The following is a 16601-nucleotide window of genomic DNA, read 5'->3' on the forward strand; positions in this document are numbered from 1 at the left end:
GACTGAAAAATAGTTTATTGAATGTAAACATGTTAAATGATTACGTAATAACGTAACATTTCAACAACATTATGGGATATCCAACAAAATTGCAGTGATACATTTAAATTAGTTGATTGAGAAACTTACAAAAGTATTCGGCTACAGATAAGTGATACAGGTAGTGAAGTTTCAAATGAAACATTTTTAAGTTTCACTGTTACGAAACAAATCCCACTCAGTTTTATATTTGTGTCGCAAAAAGCAAAAGTAGAATCCACAATGTTCACGAACTATACACAAACATTTGCAATGCAAGGAGCAATAACTTGAACAGAACAAACAAGGCACCTGGTAATGGTGAACATACCAGATCACTGCAGTGCCAGACGATGGAGATGTTGAGTGCCAGGAAAGCGAGTTTTAAAAGACAGTACACAGTAGTAGTAAAGGCACATAGATAGAAGCGGAAAGTTAGCCCGTGTTAACATTACAAGATGCACAGTAGGGTGGAGTGAAAATAACTTTTTCGCGAAATTCAAAAACATAGCTCCCTAAAAAGTTGCTTTTGTTCATGAAAAACACATTTGTGAAAAAAAAAAATAAAAAAAATAATGTCTTGATGAATCTCAATCCACAAATCAAAGATGGCCGCCAACTTTGTTTGAAAATACAGTAAATTCACCATAACTTTGCCAATACTTGCCCAATTTTCATCATATTTTAACAAGTCCGCCCCGATAGCTCAGTGGTTACGCGCCGGGCTCAAGATCACACGGCGCTGGTTCGACTCTCGGGGTGTGCGCTTGAGCAACGCATTTCAGGACTGCTCTCCATTCAGCGGCACCTAGTGAATGGAATAATTTCTCGGCAACAAGACTTCAACAATCGGAAAACTTCACTCTGCCAATCTCGGTAACCGGCCCTGCGTCAAGTGCCTCTACAAGTATGCGAACAAGTACCAGGAATAACCTATCAAGGCTTTGTCAGTCCGAGGATAAAGATTCAAAAACCAAACCAACCAAAACCAAACCAAACCAAGCTTTCCTCATTCATGTCATAAAACACTACAAATACATATGATGACAGCGTGAGCAAATTATGACGTCACCAAATCCAATATGGCCGCCAAATTATGATTTTTTGCATTTTTTTCATTTCTATTATTTCTTCTTTCATTTTTTTATAGATATATAGTCTACGTTCTCTACGTATGACTATGATTGCGTATTGCAGACCTGTTCAAAAGTGTTCATCTTATACCAGAAATAGTTACAGTCGTGTCCATATTAATTGACTCAAGCCATGTTTTTCAGTTAGCCTATATTGCAATGTGTCGTAGAATTTCTGAAAAATCAAAGAAATACCAGGCAAATGATTATTGGTAGTATTGATAAAGCAGAAACACAAAAGCTAGAAAAAAGAAACAAAAGAAGAACATTGTTAAAGCATTGTGAAATGACCACAAGAAGTTGTGCAACTTAGTCGTCTGCATCATCTCAGGTTTATCACAGTGACAGTAACAGTGACACAGAATGTCCTAACAATAGTGGTACATACAGTATATAGATCAGGGGTGGGCACACTTTTTGAATTAGGGGCCAAAATTATTTTGTTCTTAGACTGGCGGGCCAAGTGATCGAGCCGCCACTTACATATAGTTTGTCACACGAATAACAAAGGGACAAAAAAAACGGAAGATTAAATTAACAAATAACTGAAAAATACAACCAAAAAACAAAATCGAATTTAAATACGACGTCTGACAGGATTGTCAAGCTTTATTTTTTGCCAAAGCATCGAAATTTGGCATCATTTTGGTTGTGGCGATAGTCAGGATAGATTTGAGGTGCGCATCACTCAGCTGAGACCTGTGGCTAGATTTGTTAAAATTCATCAAGCTGAACGTCTGTTCACAAATATATGTGGAACCAAACAATACCAGCATTTTTTGTGCCACCTTTCGAATTTCTGGAAATCTGGTGTTGCTTAGCGATGCGTAAAACTCATTTAGCTTCAGGGCTTCGAATTTCTCCTTTAAAACGTAGTCACTCTGAAGATCGATCAATTCCAACTGCAGTTCTTGTGGTGCTGTTGCAGCGACTTGTGAAAGTGGAGCCGAAATAATCTGAAATGGTTTTTGGAGTTTTTCGAAATCAAGAAATCTACGGCAAAATTCGTGGTGCAAATCATTTAGTGATTTGCTGTATTTATTTGCATGTTTAGGGGCTTCTTTCATCGTCAGTAATGTGGGGAAATGAACAAAAGAATTGTTGGACATTTGTGCTGAGAATAAAGCCAATTTTGATTTGAAAGCCGTAACGCTTGTGTACATATCGTGAGCGAAGAGTTCTTTCCCTTGCAGCTTTGCATTCAGCTCATTCATATGTGTTAATATATCGACAGAAAAAGCAAAATCACAGAGCCAATCTCTGTCCTCCAGCTCAGGAAATTCATCAGCTTTCCCGATTGACTTCAAAAATGAGGTAATTGCCTCTTCAAGGTTCCAGACTCGTTTACATGCTTTACCCAAGCTTAACCAGCGCACATGAGAATGATAAAGCAAGTCCTGGTGATCAGAATCAATTTCCTCAAGAAACTTGATAAATTGGCGATGGTGAAGTCCTCTCCCTTTTATGTAGTTGATCAGTTTTACTACTGCCTTCACTACATGATTGAGCTGCAGTACAGATTTACACAGGGCTTCCTGATGGATAATGCAGTGCAAAAAAGTTATATCCACCCCAGCATTTTCCTCATTCATCTTATCTTGAAGTCTTTTTAGCAGTCCAACATTTTTTCCTGTCAAATTTGGTGATCCATCAGTGGTGACATTCGTAAGTTTGTTCCATGGTAATTTAAACCTGTCGATCACACTAGTGACTTTAAGAAAAAGGTCCTCTCCTCGAGTAGTCCCTTTTAACGACTCCATTGCTAAAAGTTCTTCTATTATCTCAAACTTGTCATTAATTCCTCTGACGAAAATCAAAAGCTGTGCCGTGTCTCTTACGTCATTACTTTCGTCCAGCGCTAACGAATAAAATACAAAAGAATCTGCTTTTCCTTTCAACTCGTTAGCTAAGTGCTCATCAATTTGTTCTATACGGCGAGTTACAGTTCTGCGTGATAAACTGATTTGTTCATATTTGCTTTTTGCATCTGGACACAAGAGACTTGCTGTCTCTACCATGCACTGCTTGATAAATTCTCCATCGGAAAATGGTTTGCTTGCTTGTGCTATTTTGAAAGCCAGTAAAAAACTTGCCTTGGTGATTGACTCAGAAACTGCACTCTGCTGAAAAAGAGTGCTTTGCTGAATCCGAAAATTTGCCACTAATCTCTGAGAAACGTCCTTTCTTTGCTGAGTTGACAGGCTGCTATGATGGTTTGCATGATTGGTGTCAAAATGGCGGCGGATGTTGTATTCTTTCAAAACAGCAACGTTTTTTTGGCAAATAAGGCATACCGCAGTTGATCCCACTTCGGTAAAAAAGTATTTCGTCGTCCACTCCTTTTTGAACACTCTGCGCTCACTATCGACTTTACGCTTCTTCGCTGCACTCATTTTAACAATATAATTTATTAACAACTTAGCAATGTCTATTTCGCTTAGCATTCCACACTGACGAAACTGTTGATAAAAACACTAAACTAAGAAATATGGTACATTACTGGTTAAATTGACTAATAAAACTTTCTGTTTTTAGTGAACCTCCCAGCAAACTGTCCACTTGAAGCGGTTGACTGTCTCTTATCTATAGTCTCGTTCTGTTGCTCAACACAACAAACAGTTTACCAGCCTCATTTTTTTTAAAAAAATGAGGCTGGTAAACTGTTTGTTGTGTTGAGCAACAGAACGAGACATTACTGGTTAAAAGCAGAAAGCACTGTTGCGTCAAGCGACGCACAAATGTACCTGTGACATCATAATGCTCTACATTCTACATTGTATCGCTATTTAGAGACAAGAGGTATCTAATCCTCCTATTGAAACTTCACAATAATAAAACTTGCAACATGTCGATAACATCCGGCGGGCCAGAATACAAGAGCCGGCGGGCCGGATTTGGCCCGCGGGCCGTAGTTTGCCCATGTCTGATATAGATGCTTCCTGTCCAAAGAAGAGAAAGGTCTTTCCCAAATCTTTGCAAACAATGGCAACCATTTGTGACAGATATGGAGTCTCAGATAGGGCAGCAGAAGCCATAGCGAGTTCTGTTCATGCTGATGTTCAAGGCGGCAACTCCTTCGTGATCGACAGAAGCAAAGTTCGCTGGAAAGGATGAAGAAACGCGCAGCTTTGTCAGGTGAGGCCAGCACAAAGATTACAGGTTTATATTTTGATGGCCGAAAAGATAAGACAATGTTGCAAAAGAGATTGATGGCAAATTTCATCGTAAAATAATATCAGAGGAACACATGACAATTATAGCAGAACCAGGATCATTTTACTTCGGGCATGTTTTTGCAAGTAACGGGACAGGGGCTGAAATAACTTCAAAATTGTTAGATTATTTAGAAAAAAGGGGGTAGATACAAATGAACTCAGTGTAATTGGTAGCCTACTGATTGAACAGGCGTCAATACTGGTGTAAAGAAGGGAGTCATTCGATTAATTGAAGAGTCACTAGGTAAACCATAATGGTGTATCTGCCTGTTGCATGCCAATGAGATTCTTCTCAGGTATCTTTTTCAAAAGATAAATGGTACAATTACTGGCCCCCATGGATTTGCTGGACCAATCGGCAAAGCCGTTCATACCTGTGACCGTCAACCACTGGTAAATTTTGACAAAATACCTTGTGATTTAGAGCACATACTGCAACCCAAAGACTTAAGCACCGATCAGAAGTATCTGTTTGAAATCTATCTAGCTATTAGCAAAGGTTGTTGCTCCTTTGACCTTTCACTCAAATGCCCTGGTACAATTAATCAAGCAAGATGGCTGACTTTAACAAATCGCATATTGCGGTTGCATATTTCAACAGAAGCACCGTCCATACAATTGAAGACTGTTGTCACCTTTATTTTGAAAGTGTATGCACCGATGTGGTTCTCTATTAAAAAGGCATCTTTGTGTACAGATGGAAAAAAACATGTCCACAACATGGTAGACAAGGCCAGATATCTTGAGGATGAGCTTAAGGAAGTTGTTATGAATGCTATCCAGAAAAATGCCTTTTTTTGCGCACCCTGAAAACTTTCTGCTGGCAATGTTGGCAGATGACAACATCAGTATCAGAGAACTGGCTCTCAGGCGAATACTGAAGTCCAGAGAACGCAAGAGCAGCAGTACAGTGCGAGTTTTTAGAGTGCCAACCTTGAGCCTTCACGCTAGGAATTATATAGAAATAATTGACTGGCACTGAACTGGCACGAAAATATCACTGAACCTCCCCACACCAAGAACGTTAGCAATGAAGATTTGATTAATATGATCAAAACAAATCCATTCACGATGAGTCCTCTCACAGTTGAAAGTTTCCCCTGTCATAACCAGGCTGTGGAACGCCATGTTAAGCTTATGACAGAGGCTTCAGGCTCCGCTTGGAGGAGATAACAGAGATGGTTTCATCAGGGCTTGATTAGAGAGCAGGCGAAAAATGCCAAAGTTTGACAGCAAGGCTGATTTCAAAGTTTAGAATTTCAGTGAAGGTTACATTGAACAGGTCATTCTGGGGTGAAATTCATATCCCTTGGACTTCCCAGAATGCCCTTGAGCGACAAACGCATTCCATCCCCGGTTTGTTCCCTAAAAGGTTCACATGATTGTAGCCTGTAGGACTACCTCCACGTGGCGTGAACTGGAAACGTTAATTCTACGGGCTTAACGGCTAAACGTCCTATCCTACTCTGTTGCAATTATTAAAGGTATTTTTAATTTCTAGATGAATACCATACTAAATAAAGCTTCCATCTGTATTTGTTATTATCAAGAGGAACAATCGTACCTATGACAGAAAACAGCATAACCATATAACTGTCAAACGTTAGAGCAAATCGAAAAAGTGTGTAACATGGATAGGACATGTAAAAAACTAAATTTGACGGCCATATTGGATTTGGTGACGTCATAATTTGCTCACGCTGTCATCATATGTATTTCTAGTGTTTTATGACATGAATGAGGAAAGCTTGTTGAAATATGATGAAAATTGGGCAAGTATTGGCAAAGTTATGGTGAATTTACTGTATTTTCAAGCAAAGTTGGCGGCCATCTTTGATTTGTGGATTGAGATTCATCAAGACATTATTTTTTTTTTCACAAATGTGTTTTTCATGAACAAAAGCAACTTTTTAGGGGGCTATGTTTTTGAATTTCGTGAAAAAGTTATTTTCACACCACCCTAATGCACAGTAAGATGCACATGCTCAGCCTTTCTCGAGGAACACGTCTATTCGACGCATACTAGGTAGGTGTCCGCACTGCGGCGTACCGGACGATTTAGGTAGACTCTTTAATTAATGATAAGTAGGTGGACACTTTATAAGGCGGAATGGCCCGTTTCGGTGAGTCCGATCCCTATTCGGTGGTTTTTTTAAATTTTTTTTTTTTAATTATCGGGTACCGTAGCCTAATTATCATTGCCGTTTTACGGTTAGGGGTTCGGGTTAGAGGTTAGGAACTCACCGAATAGTAGCAAACCCTTATAAGGTGCCACGATTTTGCGATAACACGGGATATGCTTTTAATAAACAGGTAACGAGCACATGTAATCAGGTAGGTAACGTAAAATATTGTTTTTCGTTGCGATGGTCAGAAATAAAAACAAACTGAACTGATGCATCATTACGATTGATTTACAACTATCATTGATCGTTTATTAACGAAAGATTGTCGCTATGCCGAGGGCGTAATAAACCATAACAACTGTTACCTTGCGCACAACGAATTGCACTACTTTTAGTAAAGTCAAATCGCCGGCACCGAAGTGAAACGTTTACCTAGCATGCGTCTAAACCTCATTTAAGATTTCTATCACAGATCAAATCGTTGAAAAAAGCGCGGATCAATTCCAGAAAACCGATGCAAAAATGCTGTCGTTGATGCAAACACTGCCAGCGAGCCAACTAGGAAAACATGCGATATAGTTTGACAAAAACTGCATTCAAACGCAACGGGAACTTGAAGCCTATGATATCACTGAATTCATTGAAAATACTCAAACTGCGAACCGACCAGTTACTGCCATTTCCTAGTTCTTGTAATTGTCAAGATATTACCATCCAGTGGTTGATACATAAGCAAATGATGTTTTTGATGCACTACAGCAGTGGAAAATTACAGAAAAGTTAGTTACCCCATCAGTAGACACTAGACAAGCCCCTAAGCTCCTTACGGCCATTGCCGCTGAGAAGTCGTTAAACGCAATATACATATTCGAGGTTGAATAGTTGATACATTATAATAGTTCTCATACAACTCTTCTCTTGTTAAAGCGTGAGTTTGGGTAGTCTGGTATGAGTCTAAAAATTTTATTGTTTTTAGAAAACCATCTGGCTTGCAGACAGACCATCCTGTTTCAATTATTACATTTTAACATAAATAAACCAAATAAGGCTTGAAAATATAGTTTTAGATGCTAGACATTAATTCTGCTGCTGACAAAATTTGTAAACACAAAATTGACAACTCATTTTTTACTGTTTCTAATGAACCACCATCGTGATCTAAATTGAAAAGAGCATCAGAAACGCCAGGGAATCCCCCACCACTGTAACTATTGTGTAAACTCGGGGCAAACACAACATGGCGATAGTCATGTCTTCCTGGAAGACCGTTGAAGTCAATAAAACCTCTTTCGAGGTAAAATAATTTGTCATTAATTCTCCTTATCTCCGTATCACTCGATGAACTATTCAAGGCCATTGCAGCTTTTAATAATTTCACAGCAGAAGCTTCAAAAACGCTGATAGTTCTGTTCAGTTCATTGAGTGAAATGTTTTGCTCAGCGAGGTGGCTACCATGTTCATTCTGCAAACTTCCAGCCATAAACTTAAGCTTTGTAGCATAATCAACTGGATTTAACTTGAGCGTGATGGAAGAACTCAGTTGAAGCAAACTTTCAGCTGATATTGCTCCAATGGCTAATGACAGGTTGAAATCAGGATCCAAAAAAGTATCAAAGTACTCAAAAGTGTCATGAAGAGAATGGTATACAGGGTAAGAAGAACGATTTTTATTGTCATACGTGTATCGAAAATCCATTGAACTAACACCAACTTTTTGTACAAAGTAAGTGTAATCACTTCCTGACCCAATATTACGCACAAAAGGTTGATTGGGAAAGTTATAATCAGGAAATACTTTCAGCCAAGTGTCAAACACGGTAGGACGGCCTTGTTTTACTTCGTCATACAATGGATTAGAAACTGATTTGGTTACATTGAAAAGTAGTTCATGTAAACTCGGTGTAGCCAAAGCACGGAAAGTAGCATTTCCTTCAACAGCAATATCTATATTAATGTATGCGACTGCTTGCAACAATAAACGCTTTTCCATTTGTTCCAACCATTCAGTAGACCCAAGCAAACCATATTCTTCTGCAGCCCAACTACAGAACACAATCGTTCTTCTTGGACGCCACTCTTTGTCTCTCATCACATTTGATATTGCTCTGGAAACTTCCAAAAGAACAGCAGTTCCACTTGAAGGATCAGCTCCTCCAAACGTCCATGCATCTCTGTGGTTGCCGAAGAGGACATATCGATCTGGTTCCAACCAACCTCGGATGAAACCAATTACATTATGAATGGTCTTTCGTTTCATGTAGTTGGCAACATGAAGCACTGCTTTGCAGTGTTGATGAGATGGTTTGAATGAACCACCAAATCTATATGTGAGGTTAAGTCCTCCCTGCCATTCAAGAGGAGCTTCTTCACCTCCAAGAATTGATAAATAACGAAAAGCATCTTGATAACTAATGGGCTGGACTGGGATTTTAAGTAAGTTTGTCTTATCCAAGGGCAATCTGTAAGTGAGGTTTAATGCTGGGTAATCGGGGGTGAGAGGGTCACCATGGATCCCAAGTGTGCCGCGTTGAATTCCATCTGAGGGTAGCCACCAAGATTCGGGATAGCCACTTGGTTTGCTTTCCAAACTCCAACTATGTTTAGAAGTTCCTGCATAATCAAACGGATCTGTAAACATAACTAATCCTGAACAGTTGTATTGTTGAGCATGTTTGGCTTTATCTCCTCGAAATGTATTGCCATATCTTGCAACGCAAATTCCTCCACTGACATTGACTTCAGATTTAACTAAGTATTCAAAGTCTTCAATTCTTCCATAGTTCACATAATACAAATTCCCTTCAACATGACCTGCAGGTGAGTAGGCATTGAATGCAGAAATCACATTCGGATTCTTTTCATGTTTTGTCAATGGCTTTTCAGCTGGATTGGATTTATCTGAGATGGTTCCATTTTCATAAATTATTCCGACATAATTTTTATCAGTTGAGTTTGGAAAGGAAAGCAAAACATCGTAAGGATAAACTTTCACTTCATCGAGATAACTTTCCCATCTTTGCTTAATGAAATCAAGCAAATGATGCTCGTCCTGTTCAGAACCTGCCAGATGTGGTTTGTTTGTAAGTGTTTTTAAATTGTCTCTGATGTTAGTGGAGTTGAGTTCTGCCATGACAGCATCCCGTATTTCAACGTCATAACTCATTTCTTTTACTGGAGTTGATTTAGTATTCGTCACAGTACTTCGCCCAATAAAAATTCCAATTACAACTGCAATTACAACTCCAAATACAACATAACACAAAAAAGATTGTTTTTGAAAAGTAACAGTTTTTTTCTTTTTAGGATATCGCTCATATCGGAAGCCCAAGTCTTCATCATCATAGAACATGTCGTTGCCTGTTTCATTTAAGATTCGTACATCTTCAGCTTCATCATGTAGTTCTAGTAATGCAGTGTTTCGCACAGGCATTATTTAATAAATCTGATATAATATATAAAGAAACACTGTGTCATCTGTGAAATTCCAGTAAAAATTTCATTATGACTGACAAATATGATACTTTTATTTTTCGTTGAACAAATTTCACAAGCTATTGTTGAATCTAATGAAGTTAAATAGAAGACAAATCATGCAATAAGGCAAAAAACTATATTATACAAGGGTTGATGCCACAAAACCGATAAATTGAAAAGGATTGCGATGTACATAAGTTTACTTTTTACGGCTTATCTGTCCAACATAGTCTATCTAGGTCAGGGGTGACGAACCTTTTTGCAGTCGCGGGCACTTTGTCAAGTACACATGAGTTATCGGGCCACACAACTTTTTAATTGTAACCTATACTTTGAAATATTTTAGAAGCGACTCAAGGAATTATTCATGAAAAGTAACAAACGGCAGATAAAAGTAATAAAACCCACACAGTTGAAATTATCTGACGCAGAATCGAAACATACAACAGTAAAAGATAAAAACAAATCCACTTGAGCAAAAAGGATAGAGCAACAGTACTTGCACTGATTTGATGACAGTTTAATTTTTGAAGCGTTTGCTTTCATATGAGTATGATTTCTTCTTTTTTTGGCACTATCCTTTTTGCTCAAGTTAACTAAATGTTTCGACCATTAAGCTCCGAAACAACAAATCAGTTAATGAAATTTTTTTTTTCAAACAACAGACAAAAGCCCATGCGAATCATACAGCTGAAGCTATTTAATGCAGTATTGAAGCATAAAATATTAAAAAATAACATTGAAGCATTAAACCCCGAACGTTAGTGTTTATGGCAAGAAAATAGCAAAGGAAAGGCGTACCAGTGAAGGCATGAAACAGCTTTGAGATGTCTTTTGTCTTGCATGAGCGATTGTCAATATGTTTTGCGGGCCGCACAAAATTCTTTGACGAGCCGCATGTGGCCCGCAGGTTCGTCACCTCTGATCCTGGTGCACTTTGGACACATCATGAATTGTACCAGAAATATCAATGACAAAATTGATGAACAGAAAGCGAAAACTAGTTTAAACTACCAACAAGGGTAGGTCTAATATTTCATCTTATAAATGCTGTGATTACTGTATCAAGAACAGACTCATTCTTATCCATGTCATGAACAATTTCATGTCATGTTTGAACTTAGACAGACACTCTTTCGCTATAGGTAATAATTTGTTATCAGCAAGGCATGTTACATGAACAACCCAGGCCTCGAAATTTGTACTTTTTTCCGGCGGTCAAGCATGTCCTACCGGACTGGCCCTTTCAGCGGACATTTAATATCTCAACCGGACATATTTTTTTGTCTATTTCTATCTCTAGAAATTCTATTTCTATCAGTATCAGCGTGAATAAGGTCGCCACATTCACCTAAGCACGCGCGGAACCCAGCTGAGACTTGCTTCTCTGTGACGTTTCTTTTTAACAAACGATCAATGTAACGCAATACGGTTTTCTGCTTTTCGTAACGCTAGATACGAAATGCGTTCTTTTCTGGCATGAGAGTCAATTTTATTACCTAAAATTTTATTAGTGCGGCCCGCCACAGCTCTCCTTAGTGCCAAAGTGGCCCGCATGCATAAAAGGTTGGTGACCCCTGGTCTAGCTGATAAGCTCAGCTCCCAAGCTATAGGCCTAGCGCAACTACCGCATTAGTTACTATAACAGTTAGCCCAGTGAGTTCAGGCTATAAGGTTTTCTTGACGTCTTGTCTGTCTATGTAGTGTGTAGTTCATACAACCACTAACATTAAAATTGCATTATTGCTTACAAAAAGTGTTCAAAATTCGTGATACTGGATCCAAGAACATTCTATTCGAAAAAGCATGATATCTTAGAACTTAGATGCATTGCTGATAAGAGAATATGATCTGGTTAGCCTAGTCAATTAGTGCAGGGTTTTCCAAACTGAGGTCCGTGAACCATTGGTGGTCCGCGACGACTGCACAGGTGGTCCGTGGCGATGTCAAAGATAACTTCCGCAGTTCTTTACAACTTAAATGATTTCGAAAGCTTTGCTATCCGGTACATATCGTAAATCTTACTTGTTGCACCTTCATTACAGTTAAAAATTTGTTTACGAAAAATTCTCATATTCCTTAAAACAAAATAACAGCATTCATAAAGCAACTCAACATATGGAAAACAAGGATAAATGATAATATTGTGGATATGTTTCCTGTTTTAAGAAGTACTTTTTAAAAGAGGCATATGAGAATTTTGACTGGATTTTAAACCCTTTTATAGTTACAAAGACTGATTTGTTAGGACGCGAAAAAGAAGAATTAGCCGAATTATCATACGATCGAATTTTAATGCTTAGTTTCAATCAAACAGATGTTGCATCTTTCTGGTTGAGTGCTGTAGAGGAATAACATTGCTATCGCAAAAGGCAACTAAAATTTTATTGCCTTTTGCCACGACCTACATGTGTGAGACAGCATTTTCAGCTCTTACCAACATGAAGACAAAATATAGGTCCAGACTTGCCGTGGACCCTGACTTACGAATTTGCCTTTTACAAATAACTACAAATAACAAATAACTCCAAATAAATGATGACTTATACAATCTCATCCGTCCCATTGATGTTGTCAGTTTTTTGAATAAACAACATTCGGTTTTGTTCTTTTTACTTTATATTGGAGGTCCGCGAATAAACAGATTGACAAATAGTGATCCGTGGCCCAAAAAAGTTTGGGAAACCCTGAATTAGTGCACAACTGTACCGGTAGGTTACCAGTTATATGCCATGGGTGTTTTTTGCGACGATTAACTTTCTAAACTATAACGCGTTAAGACATTTTTTGAAAGTTTTGTAATTTGCGGTGTGCGGTGCAGTGTCAAAGTTCCAGATAAATTGCGGTGTGCGAATAGGTGATTCGGTGAGTTGAGTGGAAAAAAATTTTTGGTTCGCCGCATCTCTACAATACGGTACTTCTTTAAAAAAATGCTTTCATCAGTGTTCAGTTTACTTCTAGGCAGTGTTTTTTTGAACGCAGGCCTCGAAATTTGTGCTTTTTTCCGGCCAAGCATGTCCTACCGGACTGGCCCTTTCAGCGGACATTTAATATCTCAACCGAACATATTTTTTGCATGTAGATTTTGCACAAAATCACACTACAGTATTGTGTAGTCGTGTTTGTTGAAGAAGATTTTCTACAACAGAATAACTCCACAATGGTTGATGGCTTAATTAACCGCCCCTGAAGTATACTGGAGCAGATTGCTTGCAAATAAATCAGTGTGTTAATGACAGTCGTGTAATGACGCAATAAACACAATTGAAAACAACAATCCAAATTTCCTTATTACAAAAGCCATTACGATCACTTATTCCATGGTTTTCGCATTATAGAATCGTTCTGCCAAGCAATTACTGCCGGCGCGGGGTCGTAAATCTCCGGCTCAGGACCGTCAAATGTAACGATCAATGTAACGCAATAATCTTCATTGTCAAAATTAGAATACATATCCTGCCGAAAAGTTCAGACAACTTTATTTCAAGGCAACATTGCAAGGCGTTAAAATGATGTAAAAATGGCTACTTTTGCCATCAGCTTGTTAACCACGCCACTCTAATGTGACCTTTAAAGCAATTGCCTGTACTATTATTGTTTCAGCTCCGTATTTGTTCGCGTTAAACAAACAATTGTAACAATTCAAATTTGAAATATATTTTTGCTGCATTACCTCCATTTTTGTCAAGAATTTTGCGGCAGTCATTTATGACCGACCAATGAGTCGGCTTCGGCAGACATTCGAGGTCATTGCGGAGGTCATGTCCGCCTGCAACCATACAAATTCAGCGAGATGTTATTTTGAGACTGGCAACACGTTGATTGCTGAGTTTGGTCTTCTAGATGTCTGAAATTTTTATTACAAAAGTATTTCACCACACAACAGATGCACACTTTTTGTATGTAAAAGTAGTTTACAATGGTGCTTAGCTTACTACCGTATCGGTACATCAAGCATTACTGGCTGATCACCTCTTAATTATAGCACTTTTGGTGCTATAAAATTTTCCCAGAAAATGATCGGAGTCTGGATTTTCAGGTTCCGCATCCACTCCGCCTCCGAGCTACGCTTCAGCAAAAAAGCATATTCCCAGCGAATATCAAGTCTTTTCGGCAGCGTTAATCATAATTATTCAATGGGGACGACATGGGAATTGACACTCGAGCTGAAATGCAACAGCCCATCGCATATCAGGCCTCGAAAATTGTTTTTGTTGACGGCGGACAAAGGATGCAACCTAATTTGTACCATGAACAGTTCGCACCTTGAAAAGATCGAGAGAAAAATAAAAAAAAGCCGAAGTCGCTGATTGCAGGTTTCCGCAAACATTTTGAAATTTTCCGCAAACAAACAAAAACTCTTAGGATCATTACCAGAAATTTCAAAATGTTTGCGAAAACTCCGATCAACCCTAACCCTATTAAAATGTTTGCGGAAACTCCAATCAACCCTAACCCTTTTAAAATGTTTGCGGAAACTGCAATCAGCGAGACAGCGACTTCGGCAGTCGGCAAACTCTTAGGATCATTACTGGAAATTTTAAAAGAGAGAAAAAATGTTTGCGGAAACTGTGGAAAAACGGAAACTGTGATCAGCGACATCGGCTTTGTATTATATTTGGCAGTGGCTATTTGACCGGCGCCGGTCTTTGAATCTGAAACACTATTTAACCGGTCATGACGTCACTATATAGGCACTTTTTATCTTTTTCTCTTTCAAAGCAAAAGACGAGAAGCGCCTATATAAGTTCTAAATTCGACAACTTTATTCAACTCGATCCGTGGCGTGTATGATATTTCTCCGGTTGCTATTCCAGAGGGAACGAGTTCGATACTACGCGGAAGCGTTGCTTTTTTTTATTATTTTTTTTTTAACTAAATTTTGACCCTAAGTGCATTTTTTTAGTCAATTTTTAATTTGAGTCGCCTACAGCCTTATTTTTTACGTCTTTTCAAATGTGAGTAACAAAGTTAGAGTTTTTTTAATTTACAGGAATTTGAGATTTTCTCTGGGTACGGTAATTTTTCGTTCGTCATAAGAGGATGTGATCGTGTTTGCCGTGCGACGCATTACATATCATTACCATTTTTTAAAAAGAAGCATTGTATATAACTAACTTGTTGAGAGCAAAAATGTAATGCGTCGTTCGGCAAACACGGTCACATCCTCTTATGACAAACGGAAAATTACCGTACCCAAAGAAAATCTCAAATTCCAGCAAATTAAAAAACTCTAACTTTATTACTCACATTTGAAAAGACATAAAAAATAGGGCTGTAGGCAACTCAAATTAAAAATTGACAAAAAAAATGCACTTTGGGTCAAAATTTAGTTTAAAAAAATACCAAAAAATAAAAAAAAGGAATGCTTCCGGGTAGTATCGAACTCATTCCCTCTGGAATAGCAACTGGAGAAATATCATACGCGCCACGGATCGAGTTGAATTTAGAACTTCTATAGGCGCTTCTCATCTTTTGCTTTGAAAGAGAAAAATAAAAAAGTGCCTATATAGTGATGTCATGACCGGTTAAAAATAGTGTTTCACATTCAAAGACCGGCGCCGGTCAAATAGCAGCCCTCGAAATTAGCTTCCAAAAATATTGCCGTCGCCAAATCAACAAACCTTGGATTGCGGCAGCAATTGCCGTATGCTTTAATCAAACGAAATTTTATGCACTTCTCTATTGTGTGTCACACGGCGGTAGCCCAGAGCATCAGGCAAGCTATTTTATGCGCTGACAATGCTCTTGTGAACTGTAAAAAGTTTGCAACCTTATAAATACTGTAGAGAAATAAAACATATTAACTTTAGAGGGTTTAACATACTTTATTTCACACAAAATATAACATAATTAAAATAAAATAAACTCAAACGTTTTCGACACGTACGTGTGTCCTCATCAGGAATTAAATCTGCAATACATAAATGAAAAATCATAAGATAAATTTGACTATGCATTGTAACTGTAACGACACTCTGGACTGAAAGCACAAACTGAATAAATGATATGATACGATTTGATTCATGTTTGTGATATCATTTGTTCAGTTTGTGCTTTCAGTCCAGAGTGTAGGGTGGGGTGGGGTAATGTGGGGTCTAGGGAAAAGTGGGTATAATTTAAAAAAACTTAAATAGCCGTATACTTTGAAAATATATTTTTTAAAGTTTTGGTAAATATTTAAGTCATGTCCAAGACTATGTGTGACTGAAATCTCAGTGCATATTCTTGGGTGCTTCAGGGTGTTTTTAAGTTCACATTTTCTTGTGGTGAGAAAGTAAAAATAAGTGCATATTTTGAACTTCCTAAAACTTTAATGTTTTTGGAATATTTTGTGAAAGTTGTGATGTCAGGTTGTTGTCAATGACTGAAACCACCATTTACCATTGGTATCATTTATTTTAGTATTGTTTATATTGTTTTACAAGAAGTGAAAAAATTTGGGGTAAAGTGAGTAGAAGTGAATTTTGATATGGGGTAAATGGGGTATACATGATTTTAGTACTATAAATCGTGTTACAGAGTGACAAAGACATTTCACTCTCTGTCTCTGAGTGCACTCTTGTGATGGAGTGATAAGTTAGCTATTGCATTTAGAAGCATTTATATCTCTAACTTTTCTCAAACAAAGTGTG

The 16601-nt window shown here is 38.1% G+C and overlaps 2 pseudogenes; both read right to left on the reverse strand.

Moving 5' to 3' along the window:
• Window positions 1-1753: 1753 nt before the first annotated feature.
• LOC145770163 (general transcription factor II-I repeat domain-containing protein 2 pseudogene) lies at window positions 1754-3544 on the reverse strand (annotated as a pseudogene).
• Window positions 3545-7173: 3629 nt separating this feature from the next.
• Window positions 7174-9922, reverse strand: LOC145770165 (putative N-acetylated-alpha-linked acidic dipeptidase pseudogene; annotated as a pseudogene).
• Window positions 9923-16601: the final 6679 nt, after the last annotated feature.

The sequence above is a fragment of the Aplidium turbinatum genome, chromosome 5, assembly GCF_918807975.1.
Source record: "Aplidium turbinatum chromosome 5, kaAplTurb1.1, whole genome shotgun sequence".
Classification (NCBI taxonomy): domain Eukaryota; kingdom Metazoa; phylum Chordata; class Ascidiacea; order Aplousobranchia; family Polyclinidae; genus Aplidium; species Aplidium turbinatum.